Source organism: Dendrobates tinctorius, unplaced genomic scaffold, assembly GCF_039654945.1.
Source record: "Dendrobates tinctorius isolate UK_male_01 unplaced genomic scaffold, ASM3965494v1 ptg000003l, whole genome shotgun sequence".
NCBI classification, from domain to species: Eukaryota; Metazoa; Chordata; class Amphibia; order Anura; family Dendrobatidae; genus Dendrobates; species Dendrobates tinctorius.
In genome coordinates, this window is record NW_027361671.1 from 43,722,741 (window position 1) to 43,739,955 (window position 17,215).

Here is a 17,215-nt window from a genome sequence, read left to right on the forward strand (position 1 = left end):
CTTGTAGGGGGCATAGAGAGTAGAATTTAAATATTTGCAGATGACACTAAACTCTGCAGGGTAATCAATACAGAGGAGGACAATTTTATATTACAGGAGGATTTATGTAAAATAGAAGCTTGGGCTGATAAATGGTAAATGAGCTTTAATGGGGATAAATGTAAGGTCATGCGCTTGGCTAGAACGAACAAGATGTATAATTATGTGATTAATTGTAAAGCACTGGGCAAAACAGTCACTGAAAAAGACCTGGGTGTATGGGTGGACGACAAACTCACATTTAGTGGCCAGTGTCAGGCAGCTGCTTCAAAGGCAAATAAAATAATGGGATGCATTAAAAGAGGCATAGATGTTCATGAGGAGAACATAATTTTACCTCTATATAAGTCACTAGCGCGACCACACTTAGAATACTGTGTACAGTTCTGGTCTCCAGTGTATAAGAAAGACATAGCTGAACTGGAACGGGTGCAGAGAAGAGCGACCAAGGTTATTAGGGAACTAGGGGGTCTGCAATACCAAGACAGGTTATTATACTTGGGGTTATTTAGTTTGGAGAATCGAAGGCTTAGGGGTGATCTTATTACAATGTATAAATATATGCGGGGACAATACCAAGACCTTTCTAATGATCTTTTTACTCTTAGACCTGTGACGGGGACAAGGGGGCATCCTCTACATCTGGAGGAAAGAAGCTTTAAGCATACTCACAGACGCGGATTCTTTACTGTAAGAGCAGTGAGACTATGGAACTCTCTGCCATATGATGTTGTAATGAGTGATTCCCTACTAAAATTTAAGAAGGGACTGGATGCCTTTCTTGAAAAGTATAATATTACAGGGTATATACACTAGTTTCCTTAATATTGCGTTGATCCAGGTAGCTAGTCTGATTGCCGTATGTGGAGTCGGGAAGGAATTTTTTTCCCCAATGTGAAGCTTACTGTTTGCCACATGGGTTTTTTTTGCCTTCCTCTGGATCAACATGTTAGAGCAAGTTAGGATAGGATATGGGTTGAACTAGATGGACTGAAAGTCTCCCTTCAACCTTAATAACTATGTTACTATGTTACAATAGGGAACGGGACGTGGACACCTCCTGCACTCTCCTAAGGCTGTGTCCCTGAACACTCCTCACGATCCCTATACAGGTTCTTTCAACCTGTGGCTGACAAAGATACCTCAGTCCCTCACTAGCCCTGCACCTATCCCTTACTAGGGAACTGGCTAGTGCGGACACTGGTCCTCACCGCTGTACTAATATAACACCGGGGAAAATAACGAACAGGGAAAAAACAAATAACTTAGCTTTCTCTGTTGCCAATGCTCCTGAGGCAACAGAGTAAGGATCTGATCAGCAGTCAGCAGCAACTCTCACTGCTCCAGACAAGCTGAACCCCCTCTCCACCAGGTAGGTCCAGTCCTCAGCAAGGTTGGTTAGCAAATGAACAATATCACCAACAGTGATCCAGAGCACCTGACAACCTTTTATAGGAAGGAGGGGGTGGTAACACCTGCTGGCTAATTTAAACGTGTAGTAACTCCAGCGGCCACAGGGGAAAAACCCCATCAGCAAAGCAACTATTAGGTTTGCCCCCGGCGGCCACCAGGGGCAAAAACTAACATTAAGCCAGAGGCTTGAGAGAGATAAAAAAGGTTATACATGAGCCCGGATCTGCCACAGATCCAAACATGGACAAGATAGAAATGCGAGTGCTCTTTTTACAATGTGTGTACTGGGGCCTGCAAAGAGATAGGCTGTCAGTTTTTGAGGTTAAGATGATCATTGTTAGGTTATGGATGACAGTAACATGGTTGACATAACATTTTACCTCCTTTATCCCCCTCTTCTAAGATGGTAGTGTGCAACTGTTTGGGTGGAAGTAAAGAATCTAAAGACTGGTTGATTATGCTTGAGTGTACAGAAGACTTTATACATGACAAGTTTCCTTTAAAATGGAACACCACTTTTAACAACAGTTCACATGAGTGTCAGTGTTATTGGCAGCAAACTGGGCAACTGCCCAGGTGCCAAATCCCCAAAAGGGGCATGAAACTTCACTGGTAATGTCAGTACTGCATTATTACTATAGTTTCCAATGTTAGAAGTGTAGAAGGACCTTTGATGACATTAACAGGCCTATACCCTGCAGGAGTGTGGAAGAATTGAAGAGGAGGATAGAGCCTTGGTGTGTCTTCTACAATGTGTGCTTGTGTGTGTGTAACATGTTGCTTTTGTATAATATGCAGTGTGTGTTTGTTTTTGTGTGTAGACTGCTGTGTGTGTAATACAGAGTACATACCATGAAGTTTGTGTACCATACAGTGTATTTGTGTATCATAATGTGTGTTTGTGTACTATGCAGTGTGTTTGTATACTATACTGTGTGTTTGTGTACCATGCAGTGTGTTTGTGTACCATATAGTGTGTTTGTGTACCATATTGTGTGGTTGTGTATCATGCTGTGTGTTTGTGTACTATGCAGTGTGCTTGTGTATCATACAGTGTGTTTGTGTACCACACTGTGTGCTTGTGTACTATGCATTTTGTTTGAGTACCATACTGTGTGTTTGTGTACTATGCATTTTGTTTGTGTATCATACTGTGTTTATGTACCTTGTAGTGTGTTTGTGTACCTTACTGTGTGTTTGTGTACCATGTAGTGTGTTTGTGTACCATGCAGTGTGTTTGTGTACCATGCAATGTGTTTGTGTACTATGCAGTGTGTTTGTGTACCATACTGTGTGTTTGTGTACCATGTAGTGTGTTTGTGTACCATACTGTGTGTTTGTGTACCATGCAGTGTGTTTGTGTACCATACTGTGTGTTTGTGTACCATGTAGTGTGTTTGTGTATCATACTGTGTGTTTGTGTACCATACTGTGTGTTTGTGTACCATGCAGTGTTTTTGCACCATAATGTGTGTTTGTGTACCATACTGTGTGTTTGTGTACTATGCAGTGTGTTTATTTGTGTACTATGCAGTGTGTTTGTGTACCATACTGTTTGTTTGTGTACTATGCAGTGTGTTTGTGTACCATGCGTGCATTTGTGTGACATTCAATTTGTATAACATCCAGTGTGTGTACCATGTGGTGTGAATAATAAGCAGTGTGTATAACATGCTGTTTGTGTAACATGCAATGTGTTACAGGCAGCATTTGTGTATAATATGTAACATGCAGTGTGCGTGACATGCAGTGTGCATGACATGCAGTGTGCGTGACATGCAGTGTGTGTGAAAAGCAGTGTGCGTAACATGCAGTGTATGTGGCATTCAGTGTGTGTAGCATGTAGTACGTGGTGTGTATGTTACATATAGTTAGTGAATAGAATGTAGTGCACTTCTGTATGTAACAAACTGTGTATATCGAATAAACAGAGAGAAACAAAGACAAAGAGGGCACCACCCATAAATAGAGATAAACCTAGGGCATACCAAACATTAACTGAATCCACAAGGAGAAAGAAGTATACCACAAAAGGCATCACCTAACAATAACAAATATTTATTTATTGAAACATAAGCCAAAAATGTAAAAAACATTTATAAAGCCAAAAATGGCTACGAGGAGATACCTATGGACATGATTACAGGAGGGCTGAAGTCCACCCTATCTAATCAGAAAGTGTATGGGTTATCAATGATAACTAGATGTGTATTTCCTGAAGGAAGTACAGATAGTGCTTTGAAATGGAGCCCGGGCTGCCCCTTTAAGAGAGACTTGCCTGCTGCCCCTGCAAGACTTTCAACTCAGGATCCGTTTTAACTGTGGGTGCCTCTCAGGGGCCACTTTGGCCTGTGGGGCCCCTCAGGGTCTGATTTGGTGGGTGGGAACCCTCAGGATCCGATTCAGTGGCCTGGGCTCCTCAGGGCTTGAATTGGTGGACAGGATCCCTCAGGGTCTGATTTTGTGGCTGGGGCCCCTCAGGATCTGATTTTGTGGGCGGAGGCACTCTGGGTCCAATTTGGTGGGTGGGGCCCCTCAGGGTCTGATTTGGTGGGTGGGAACCCTCAGGATCCAATGCAGTGGCCTGGGCTCCTCATGGCTTCAATTGTTGGATGCGATCTGATTTGGTGGGTGTGGCCCCTCAGGGTCCAATTTGGTGGGTGGGGCCCCTCAGGGTCCGATTTGGTGGGTGGGGCCCCTCAGGGTCTGATTTAGTGCGTGGAGCCACTCTGGGTCCGACTTGGTAGTCGGGGCTCCTCAGGGTCCAATTTGGTGGGTGGGGCCCCTCAGAGTCAGATTAGGTGGGCGGGGCCAATCTGGGTCCAATTTGGTGGGCGGGGCCCCTCAGGGTCCAATTTGGTGGGCGGGGCCCCTCACGGTCCGATTTTGTGGGTGGGGGCCACTCTGGGTCCGATTTGGTGGGCAGGGCCCCTCTGGGTCCGATTTGGTGGGCGGGGGCCACTCTGGGTCCGATTTGGTGGACGGGGCCCATCTGGGTCCGATTCAGTGGACAAGGCCCCTCTGGGTCCGATTCGGTGGACGGGACCCCTCAGGGTCCGAATTGGTGGGCGGGGTCCCTAAGGGTCCAATTCGGTGGGCGGGGCCACTCTGGGTCCGATTTGGTGGGCGGAGCCACTCTGGGTCCGATTTGGTGGGCGGGGCCACTCTGAGTCTGATTTGGTGGGCGGGGCCACTCTGGGTCCGATTTGGTGGGTGGGGCCACTCTGGGTCCAATTTGGTGGGTGGGGCCACTCTGGGTCCGATTTGGTGGGCGGGGCCCCACAGAGTCTGATTTGGTGGGAAGGGCCACTCTAGGTCCGATTTGTAAGCCAGGGTCAATCAGCCTCCGATTTGGAGCCTGGGGTCACTCAGCTTTCGATTTGGCACGCCGGCCCTTTAAGACTCATTTTGGTGCGTCGACCGCTTAAGAATCACTTTGGCGCATCGGCCCTTTAAGAGCCAGTGGGCTTCTAAATCCACTTTGGCGCACATTCTCTCTCAGGGGCATGCGTCATGTGATGAAGCTAGATTTGCATTTGGGCTGTGGGTTTCGCTTTAAGAGCTGAAATTAGCTGGCAGAATCTGTCCTGGGGGGTCATGTGAAGTTCGTAGGCGTTGGCATAGTAACTGGGTCTGCCTGTGCATATCAATGAGCCTAACTGCCATTTCAATCGCCTCAGGGCATGTTTTGTCTGTGGCAAAATTTCCCCATTGAAAAGCATTGAGACAGTACATTCCAATGATGGGAAAATGTTTTTCCAACTCAAATTGCGCAAAAAACTACAAATCCGATCAACACGAATTGTAGGTGCGCCGGTGTGCGCCGAACACAGCATGCTGCATTTTGGTGCGCTCGGCGCACCTTCAAAAGTGCGCAGCGCACTCAAAAATCCTACTAGCGCACAGTCAGTGCACGGTCTGCGCACCCTATACATGCGGCCATGTTCGATAGTAGGCGGTGATGTCAGGAGGGGACGCGGCAGGGAGCAGGGCTTATCGGCGGCCGTGCGCAGATGGCAGAAACGCCAATGTGAAACTAGCCTAAGGCTTAATAATGCAACCTGCGTATAGCTGAAAAATATGTATAGACAGCAAGTGTCATCTTAAATGAACGCCAGGGAAAACCGTAGTCGGTGCTTTTTGGATATACCTAGAAACCTATGTTAATAGTCAACATACTCTGTGTAAGTCCAGGTTGAAGATCAAATAAGAAAAAGACATGATGATGAACCCATACAAATATATACGAGGAGATACAGTAATACGAAATAAGGACATAATGATCTTACAGAAATTGTTCTGTCCCAATCTTTCTTTGTCAGCATGTGTAAAGAGGCCAGTAAACGACTTTAATATAGTCAATCTACGCTCAACAGTCTGCAATCTGCTTGTGTAAATGTACAGTAAAGCATCAGTTTTTATTTTTGCCCAGAGCAACACTTTGTCAAAAACTGCCACTAGTTCATTTAATGTCTACATAAAAGGCTGAGCAATTTAGCTTATTATATACAAACTAGATGATGGCTCGATTCTAAAGCATCAGGCATTCTAGAATATGTATGTAGTTTATTTAAAGGGAATCTGTCACCCCATAAGCTGGGGCCACCGCCATCAGGGGCTTATCTACAGCATTCTGTAATGCTGTAGATAAGCCCCGATGAAACCTGAAAAATAAGAAAAACACATTAGATTTTACTCACCGGGGGGCGAGGGCAGGTGCGGTGGGTGTCGCTGTCCGGTCCGGCACCTCCCATCTTCATACGATGATGTCCTCCTCCTTGCTTCTCCCTCAGCTCCTGCGTACGTGTACTTTATCTGGCCTGTTGAGGCAGGGAAAGGGAAAGGTAAGAGTGGTCCGGCGCCTGCGCACTGCAGTACTCTTCTCTGCCCTCCACAGGGCCAATAAAGTACGTGTGCGCAGGAGCCGAGGGAGAAACAAGGAGGAGGATGTCATCATATGAAGATGGGAGGGGCTGGAGGGGACCGCGACACCCATCGGACCGGACCAAACGTCGGGGTGAGTATAATCTAAGAGTACTGTCACACTTAGCGATGTACCAGCGATCCCGACCAGCGATATGACGCGGTCAGGATCGCTGGTACATCGCTAAGTGGTCGCTAGTGAGCTGCCACACAGGCAGATCTCGCTAGCGACATCGCTGGGGACGGGGGTCGCTACTTACCTGTCACACCAGACGATCCTGCGTCCTCCCGCCCGGCTCCACGCGTCGTTCGTCGTCACAGCAGGAAGCGCCGCAGGAAGCTGACGACGAGAAACAGTCCTGAACGTTCTCGCGCGATCAGCGATAACCAGCGGGGGAGCGGTTTGTAGGTAAGTATCACACACAGCGATATCGCTAGCAATATCGCTATAACGTCACAAGTTATAGCGATATTGCTAGCGATATCGCTTAGTGTGACAGTACCTTAACTCTTTTTTCTTATCTTTCAGGTTTCATCGGGGGCTTATCTACAGCATTACAGAATGCTGCAGATAAGCCCTTGATGGCGGTGGCTGCAGCTGATAGGCCAATAAGGGGGTGACAGATCCCCTTTAATTCTGCACCAATATCACTGATTGCGGTAAATCCGTGCGGCAGGAGATGACCCGCCGCAACCGTCGGGAGATCAGCGGCTAGCGGTTAGGGGTTAAAGCAAACACATGCATTGTCATGCCGACAAGCAGATACAGACAGAACGGCGTGACATTACCCCCTCCTAAAGTCCCCTCTTCTGAAGTCCCCAAAAAAGAAAAATACACAGAAACTTTTCTTGGGATAGGTGGTAAGTCCCAGTTCACAAGCAGCAGAGTTCATTGCTCCAGAAATCCAAACCGCTTACCAAGTGCAGGGTTGAGCAACCTAGTCCACTACCAGCTGGGATCTGAGCCATCTCACCCACTGGCCAAGCGGGGCTCGGAAAAAGTCCTACCGTCCATACATGCTCAGCTGAGTCCATGGCAAGAGCTTCTGTCACAACTGCAGCCGCAGACACGGCCCAGCAGGCGCCTACACGCCGATGGCAAGGGGCGGGCATCCCCCGGGGATGCAATATGGACCCTCTATACCACAGAGGGGGACCCGGGCCTACCCAAACTAGGGAAGGGCAGCGACTGGGATTCTGTGGCAGCTGAGCATGTGAACAAAGAAGACACGTAGCACTAGATAACGCCACACAACTTCAGGTATCAAAAACGTAAAGTTTACTAAAGTAAAGTCACAGTACATAGACTGTTATGATTGAGTCACCGTAGGAGGCAGACACAAAAATAGAAGCTACGTCCAGAAAACCAGAGAAGTTGGCAACTATCAGATTGCAGACCCCTGAACCTATCAACACAACTAGCAGTAGCCGTGGGGGGTTCCTACAGTGCCCTAGACCCCTCGATCACAGCCGGAGAGCTAAATAGCCTAAAGACAGAAAAGGAAATCTAAACTGCCCCAGAGCAGACCCCAAAGTAAAAGGCAGCCCCCAACATGTAATGACGGTGAAGTAAGATGAAAAAACACTCACACAGATAGAAAGATAGGCTGAGCAAACTAAACAGAACAGGAAAGGAAGGTTGCTGTCTGCAATCTGCCAAAACCCTATCAAAGACATAAGCCAACAAGCTGATATGGAAAAAGACCCTGAAGCAACTAGGCTTCAAAAACTAAATCAGCACTCAGGTATTTTCAGAAGACAGAGCTAAAGGAATTCAGCTCACCCCAGCAGGGAATGGCAGAAATCCAGAAAAACAAAGCAAAACAAAGTCAAAGCACAAATGCAAAAAGCCGAGCAGAAAACTTAGCTTTAGAAGAGCAGGAATTCAGACTGGTCTCCAAGGATCCCACAGAGAAATCACCCGCAGGGCAGAAGGGCGTTGGCAGCCTTATATCCAGTCAATAACTCCACTCAGCCAGTCATCATCATTAGGCTCAGGTGTTTGATAATCAGGCTCACTACCTTTCTTTACCAGAAGAGGAAGTTCCTCTGGCCTCAGTAGTGAAGGGGAAAATGAACTCACAACAATAGATGAAACAGGGCTATGCCAGGCTCCCGATTCCACACCTCGCAGAAGGGTACCACCTAGTGGATGCCAAGGCACCAACAAATCACCGAGGCACACATAGGGGGGACATCGGGACACAGGCAGGACATGAGGGTACATAAGGACATCAGGACACAGGCCAGACATCAGACTAGACGAGGTCATCAGGACATCAGGACACACGAGGTCATCAAGACATCAGGACACATGAGGTCATCAGGACACACGAGGTCATCAGGACACACGAGGACATCAGGACATCAGAACACACAAGGTCATCAGGACACACGAGGTCATCAGGACATCAGGACACACGATGTCATCAGTACACACGAGGTCATCAGGACATCAGGATCATGCACAGGACAACCGAGTCTCCGGCAGACATCAGGCAGGAGTCGTTTGGTTCTGGACATCCAACACGACCTACAGGCACCACTGCAGTCATCAAGCTCCAGGCTCCAGGCAGCGGTCATGAGGTTCCAGACTGCGGTCGTCAGGCTCCGGGCATCGGACCTAGGAAGGAACTCAAGCGTGATGGTGCTAGAACCGCAGGATTGCTGGACCTGCATGGAGCTAGCACCGCATTTTAGTCAGAGCACAGGGTAGTAGATGCTCAGCAGGAACACCGGTTACAAGAGGCTCAGAGTCACTGGGTGCAAGGCTCCAAACACAGAGGGATTCCAGGAACATAACACAGCAGACAGTTCAGACATAGTCAGGTACAGGATAGGTACAGGATCAAGGATTCAAGCCTGGATACACCGCCTCCAGGCCAGGGCGAATTTAGATGGGGTCAGGTACAGGACAGGTACAGGATCATGGATTCAGGCCTGGATATACCGCCTTTGAGGCAGGGCGAGATAAAAGGACAAAGCAGGAATCAAGGCAGGGACTTTGGTACCAAAACAGAGACAGACCAGGTCCAGGGACACAGACACGAGACACACATGGCAAAGTTCAGGAGCTTTGTGAGTAGCTCTGGCCCTGCCTATAGGGCAGGGTAAGTTTATAAAGTAGCTGTCCCCCAGCAATTGGCTGGGGACAGCATTTCAAGTACACACACTAACCCTGATAAAAGCAAGGGAGGTGTGGCCGCACATGCCCTAAGCACACACAGAAACCATTGCAGCACAGTCAGTGCAGGAACTGCAGCCTAGACACTCATGGAAAGTCATGCACCAGCTGCAAATGACCTTGCAACCCCCGGACAGCTTCCACAGCGGCAAGCAGGGACCACACATGCGGATGGTCAAGCAGCAGAGCAAAGACCTAACAACACATGTGCAGCTGCGCAGCAGAGCAGGGAACTGAGCACGCTCCATACAGGTAACAGCCAGCAGTATCCCAGCTCAATTAGGGGGAAAGGAGTAAGGGGTTAAAGCAAACACATGCATTGTCACACCGACAAGCAGATACAGACAGAGCGGCGTGACATTATCCCCTCCTAAAGCCCCCTCTTCTGAAGTCCCCAAAAAAGAAAAATACACAGAAACTTTTCTAGGGATAGGCGGTAAGTCCCAGTTCACAAGCAGCAGAGTTCATTGCTCCAGAAATCCAAACCGCTTGCCAAGTGCAGGGTTGAGCAACCTAGTCCACTACAAGCTGGGATCTGAGCCATCTCACCCACTGGCCAAGCGGGGCTCGGAAAAAGTCCTACCGTCCATACATGCTCAGCAGACTCCATGGCCAGAGCTTCTGTCACAACTGCAGCCACAGACACGGCCCAACAGGTGCCTACACGCCGATCGCGAGGGGCGGACATCCCCTGGGGATGCAATATGGACCCTCTATACCACAGAGGGGGACCCGGGCCTACTCGAACTAGGGAAGGGCAGCAACCGGGATTCTGTGGCAGCTGAGCATGTGAACAAAGAAGACAAGTAGGATTAGATAACACCGCACAACTTCAGGTATCAAAAACGTAAAGTTTACTAAAGTAAAGTCACAGTACATAGATGAAACAGGGCTATGCCAGGCTCCCGATTCCACACATCACAGAAGGGTACCACCCAGTGGACCCCAAGGCACCAACGGATCACCGAGACACACATAGGGGGGACATCGGGACACAGGCAGGACATAAGGGTACATAAGGACATCAGGACACACATCAGGCTAGACGAGGTCATCAGGGTACACGAGGTCATCAGGACATCAGGACACACGAGGACATCAGGACACATGAGGTCATCAGGACACACGAGGTTATCAGGACATCAGGACACACGAGGTCATCAGGACATCAGGACACACAAGGTCATCAGGACAAACGAGGTCATCAGGACACACGAGGTCATCAGGACACACGAGGTCATCCACAGGGCAACCGAGTCATTGGCAGACATCAGACAGGAGTCATTTGGTTCCGGACATCCAACATGACCTACAGGCACCACTGCAGTCATCAAGCTCCAGGCTCCAGGCAGCAGTCATCAGGTTCCAGACTGCAGTCATCAGGCTCCGGGCATCGGACCTAGGAAGGAACTCAAGCATGATGGTGCTAGAACCGCAGGATTGCTGGGCCCGCATGGTTCTAGCACCACATGGTAGTCAGAGCACAGGGTAGTAGATGCTCAGCAGGAACACCGGTTACAAGAGACTCAGAGTCACTGGGTGTGAGGCTCCAAACACAGAGGGATTCCAGGAACATAACACAGCAGACAGTTCAGACAATTTAGATTAATTTCAGAATTTAGATGGGGTCAGGTACAGGACAGGTACAGGATCATGGATTCAGGCCCGGACATACTGGGTCGCCCTCCCAGGTCCGCTGGGTACTCGGTACCGGGCCGGTGTCAGGAGAATGTGTCACAGCAGCGGTGACCCAGTCCGTGGCCCTGGTGCCCAAGTAATGGGGGAATGTAGCTAATGGAATAGATCGTGACGCCACCTGTGGTGTTCGGCAAGTAGGATGTTAGGCCGACGCTGCATGCAGATCCTCTGGGGCTGGTGGTGTGTTGCAGCCTAGATGGTGTAGCTCCCCACAGGTGAAGCTGTAGCCCCAGGGCAGCGTGGATGCGATGTAAGAGGAGAGGTGCAGGCAGTGTGGAGAATGGTACCCAGCTATAGCGGTGCTAAATGTGTTAGCGCACAAATGAATGGAGGACACCGGGGCTTGTAGTTCCAAAGCTTTACTCACAGTCCGTTGTACACACACAGGTGTCTGCCTCCGGGCCGTGTTCTCTGGGTCAGAGACTCAATCAACCTCCGGGCAAGTTAGGATTCTCCCCTCCAACACTCCGCCAACATGTACCTTTCTGAACGACTCCTCTATAGCGCCTTAAAGTGTGAAGATCTCCTAGTACTGAGTTACACTGGAGTTCCTCCTGTTAGATGTTCCCAAGAACTCTACTTGTACGGCAGACAGCTGTAGCCTGCTTCGGGGACTCCCTTCTCCTGAGTCCCGGCTCTCTATCCAATTGTTGTTGTGCCCCAAGTCTTAGATGGGAGTAGTGCATTTACAGCCAACTACTCCACCGGTGTCTGCTGCAGAACCATAAGTGTCCATACAACCTCGGGGACCGGGCCCCGGCCTTGCGCTGAGAACCTATAGGCAGGGTTCCTCTTCTAACCCACGTCCTCTCTGTTCTCTCTATTCCTTCGTTCCGTACTTGTCTTTCTTTCTTACGGAAGCTTAGATTTCAGTTCTATGTCTTTCTCCTTCTTTTCCTTTCCCGTGCCAGCTGGCTCAGATCACTGAGGCAGCTGCAGCACTCCTTCCTCCATCCCTTCTTCCAGGGATCCTCACTCCTGTCTGAGTGACTTCCTACCCAACTGACCTTCTGTCAGACTGACCTGTCCTACACTTTCCCACTCTTTTATGCATCTTAACTCCACCCATCTCCCAGCACGTCCAGTGTTCCAAGCAGGGAACCACCAAAGGTGCTCTGCTACCCTCTGAGCAAGGAGCCGCAATATGGTTGTGCAGAACTACCCTGTTGTGTGGGGTGTGAGCGTTGGAGTGTGGAAAGGAGTTCCCACCTTACCCGGATGGTGGGGCATTACACCTTCGGAGAAGGTGCAGTACCTCTGTGGCGACTGAGCCACAGGGGCGTCACAATACCGCCTCCGGGGCAGGGCGAGGGAAAAGGACAAAGCAGGAATCAAGGCAGGGACTTTGGTACCAAAACAGAGACAGACCAAGTCCAGGGACACAGACATGAGACACACATGGCAAAGTTCAGGAGCTTTGTGAGTAGCTCTGGCCCTGCCCATAGGGCAGGGTAAGTTTATAAAGGAGCTGCCCCTCAGCAATTGGCTGGGGACAGCATTTCAAGTACACACACTAACCCTGATAAAAGCAGGGTAGGTATGGCTGCGCATGCCCTAAGCACACACAGAAACCATTGCAGCACAGTCAATGCAGGAACTGGAGCCTAGAGCACCTGGCATTGTCTGCAAGCCTAGACACACATGGAAAGTCATGCACCAGCTGCAAAGGACCTCGCAACCCCACAGACAGCTTCCACAGCGGCAACCAGGGACCGTACATGGGGATGGTCAAGCAGCAAAGCAAAGACCTAAGAACACATGTGCAGCTACGCAGTAAAGAAGGGAACTGAACAGGCTCCATACAGGTAACAGCCAGCAGTATCCCTGCTCAGTTAGGGTGAAAGGAGTAAGGGGTTAAAGCAAACACATGCATTGTCAGGCCGACAAGCAGATAAAGACAGAACGGCGTGACAATCATGTCCTCCCTCTATCTGAAACTGAACCTGTCAAAAACTGAACTCCTTGTGTTTCCTCCCTCTACTAACCTACCTATGCCTGATAGTGCCATTTCCATGTGTGCTTCTACCATTACTCCCCAGTAACATGCCCGCACTCTTGGGGTCATACTTGATTCAGATCTTTCTTTCACTCCCCACATCCGATCACTGGCTCGCTCTTGTTATCTGCACCTCAAAAACATTTCTAGAATTTGACCTTTTCTTACTTTCGACTCTGCAAAAACTCTTACTGTTTCTCTTATTCATTCTTGTGTGGACTATTGTAACTGTCTACTAATCGCTCTCCCTCTTACCAAACTCTCCCCTCTCCAATCTGTCTTGAATGCTAGCCAGGATCATATTCCTCACCAACCACTACATTGATGCCACTACCTTTTTGTAGTCATTACACTGGTTACCCATCCACTCCAGAATTCAGTATAAACTTATTACCCTCACCCATAAAGCACTCCATGGCTCAGCACCACCCTTCATCTCCTCTCATCTCAGTCTACTACCCTACCCGTGCCCTCTGTTCTGCTAATGACCTGAGATTAACATCCTCAATAATCAGAACCTCCCACTCCCATCTCCACGACTTTTTACATGCTGCGCCAATTTTTTGGAATGCACTACCCAGGTTAATTCGATTAAGCCCCAATATTCACAGTTTTAAGCGTGCCCTAAAACACATTTCTTCAGACTGGTCTACCGCCTCAACACAATAATCTAACTATTCCTGTGTTGCCCATTCAAAATTTTTACCATAACAAGGTTCCTCGTATCATGTTCTCATACACTTTATGCATTTAATAGCCCTCTGTGTCTGTACTGTTACATACTTAGGCTGATAACCAGTTAATGCTGAATTACATGAATATCTGATTTCATACATTACAGCTGGTCTGAACAATAAAAGCAATTGTTACAATCCACCTTTTGTGTCTCTCCTATTTCCTCATAGATTGTAAGCTTGTGAGCAGGGCCCTCACTCCTCTTGGTATCTGTTGTTCTATGCGCTTATTGCCGACGTCTCCGGAAGAAGTCATTGCGAAATGCGCGTTGGGGTGGAGGAGGTCACAATTCTCTGTTTACTGTCATCCTGCTACCCTTGGTAAATATCACCATTTAATTATATTTAATCTTATTTATATTGGCTACTTCCCTATTTGTGTGGTCTCTGTGAATTTATATATCTATTTAGATTGATTTTTATATTGAGATCACTGTTATTAGACATTTATATTGTTATATTGGATATATGAGCACTATTTAATTATATGCATATCAGCTATCTTTGTAAACTCTGCGGTCTCAGAAAAATTATATCCCTATTAGGCTGATTGTGTTACTTTTAGACATTTTGGGGCCACAGTTACAAGGTTTATGGTAATTTATTCGACTGTGCGATTACTTGGGATCAATTAATTCCTTTATTTAGCAGCCATTTATCTATTTATCCATATTTATAATTGTTCTATTTGGGGTTTTATCCTTCTTTTTATTTGGCACATGATTTATTGTGATATTTATTTGTACATTAGTGGATTTTTTCATGTAAGGCGTTTTATATCCTCCTACTGGGTCATTGTTATTTTAAGTTTATTTTAATATTTTTCAATAAAATAATGATTTTAATCTAATTTCTGGATCTCTTTTTCGGCAACAAGATGATATACAGTAAGTCCGCTTTTTGTATGTTCATGCTGTAATGTCTGTTGTCTGTACAAGTCCCCTCTAAAATGTAAAGTGCTGCAGAATATGTTGGAGCTATAGATACAAGATTATTATTATTATTATTATTATTACAAATGTCAGTATCTTTTTTTGTTACTAAAACTGGCTATTGGTTAAAAGTGCAAACTCATACTAGATTGTCTTAAAGGGAATCTATCGGCAGGTTATTACTATCTCATCTTAGAACAGCATGATGTAGGCAAAGAGATCCTGAATCTAACAATGTATCACATAGTTTACTGGCTGCATCAGTTCTGACATAATCAGATCTTTTAGATTTAGCAAAGCAGCAGAGCTGAGAAAGCTGCCACGCCCACTCGAGGCTTTCTGTGTACAAAGTCCATAGACTGTGAGGTGCTAATCAAAGGGGGAAGGGGCGGAGTCTCGATAGGTCCCAGCAATGACAAGCTCTTGGTGCTAAAACAGTCATTGCAAATAAACAAAACTAGGAGCTTGATAAGAGAGGCATTGCTGAAATCTGTGTTTTAACCCCTACAGCATGTGGTCTTCAGATTACATAGAAAAAATCTGCTGACAGATTCCCTGTAAAATGCACCAGATTTACATAAAATGTATCAAATTAGCTCATGCTGCTACTATAGGTTAAGGTTACACCATTAGTTGGCTTACTTTAGTCAACTAAATTACACCAAATTGTGCTTTAATTTCAGTGTGATTTTGATACATGAAATCACAATTTAGGTCATGTCCCCATGTTGTTTTTTTCACCCATTTGCTGATTCGCTATGCATACCAGGATAGGGATGAGGGGGCCTTGCATACCAGTATAGGGATGAGAAGCCATGTATACCAGGATAGGGATGAGGGGGCCTTGCATACCAAGATAGGGATGAGGAGGCCGTGCATACCAGGATAGGGATGAGGAGCCATGCATACCAGGCTAGGGAAGAGAACCATGCATACCAACATGGGAATGAGGAGGCTCTGCGTACCAGGATGGGGATGAGGGGACAATATATACGAGGCTTATTCTCGAGTCAATACATTTTCCAAGTTTTTTTGTGTTAAAATTAGGTGCCTTGGCTTATATTCAGGTCGGTTTGTACTCGAGTATATACTGTAAGTGGGGATATGTACAAACAATAAAGACATCATAAAGTGACATATGACATATACTGGGATCTGTATCTGTGAAACAAAACTCACCTAAAGTTCACAATAGCCCTGAAACAGTTCAGTGGACTCCTATATTCTGTTAGCGTGGCTTGTGCCAAGGCTGTCTGGAAGCCTTTTTTAAGCATGGGCCCAGTGTGAGAAAGCTGGGTCTCCCTCAGAGGTCATGGGTCTTCCAGCAGGACAATGACCCAAAACACACTTCAAAAAGCACTAGAAAATGGTTTGAGAGAAAGCACTGGAGACTTCTAAGGTGGCCAGAAATGAGTCCAGACCTGAATTCCATAGAACACCTGTGGAAAGATCTAAAAATGGCAGTTTGGAGAAGGCACCCTTCAAATATCAGGGACCTGGAGCAGTTTGCCAAAGAAGAATGGTCTAAAATTCCAGCAGAGCATTGTAAGAAACTCATTGATGGTTACCGGAAGCGGTTGGTCGCAGTTATTTTGGCTAAAGGTTGTGCAACCAAGTATTAGGCTGAGGGTGCCAATACTTTTGTCTGGCCCATTTTTGGAGTTTTGTGTGAAATGATCAATGTTTTGCTTTTTGCTTCATTCTCTTTTGTGTTTTTTCATTTAAGACAATTTAAATGAAGATAATAATACCAAAGAATTTGTGTTTGCAATCATTTTCAGGAAGAAACTGAGTATTATCTGACAGAATTGCAGGGGTGTCAATACTTTTGGCCACAACTGTAGATGTATCACAGACTTCTCAAGTTGTGTAAGAAAATTCATATACTTTTACTTTAAAATTACCATTTACTATCACTTAATCAAAGACCAAATAGCATTTTTCAGAATGTTACGGATGGGCTACAATGTTAAGTAGCACTAAGATTCCACTTTTCCATCTGCCATCATTACTATCCGGTAGGAGTTCTGTCGGATTTATGAAGCACATGCACACAAAAAGATAGATCTGCAGTATTACATTGTGTCTCATGTCTCCCATGTGTTTGTCACATTTAGTTTAATGAACATTGTTTTTGAAGGTCTGCCAGAAACAATTAAATAAGGCAGCAGCCCATAAAAGCTTCTACTGTAAAATGTGTGACCTATATCAAATCCAGCACAAATTGTTCAATTTGCTTACCAGTGACAAGAGGTACAAGGTCGCAGTGTCCATGGAGCTGGGCTGGCTTCTGTCC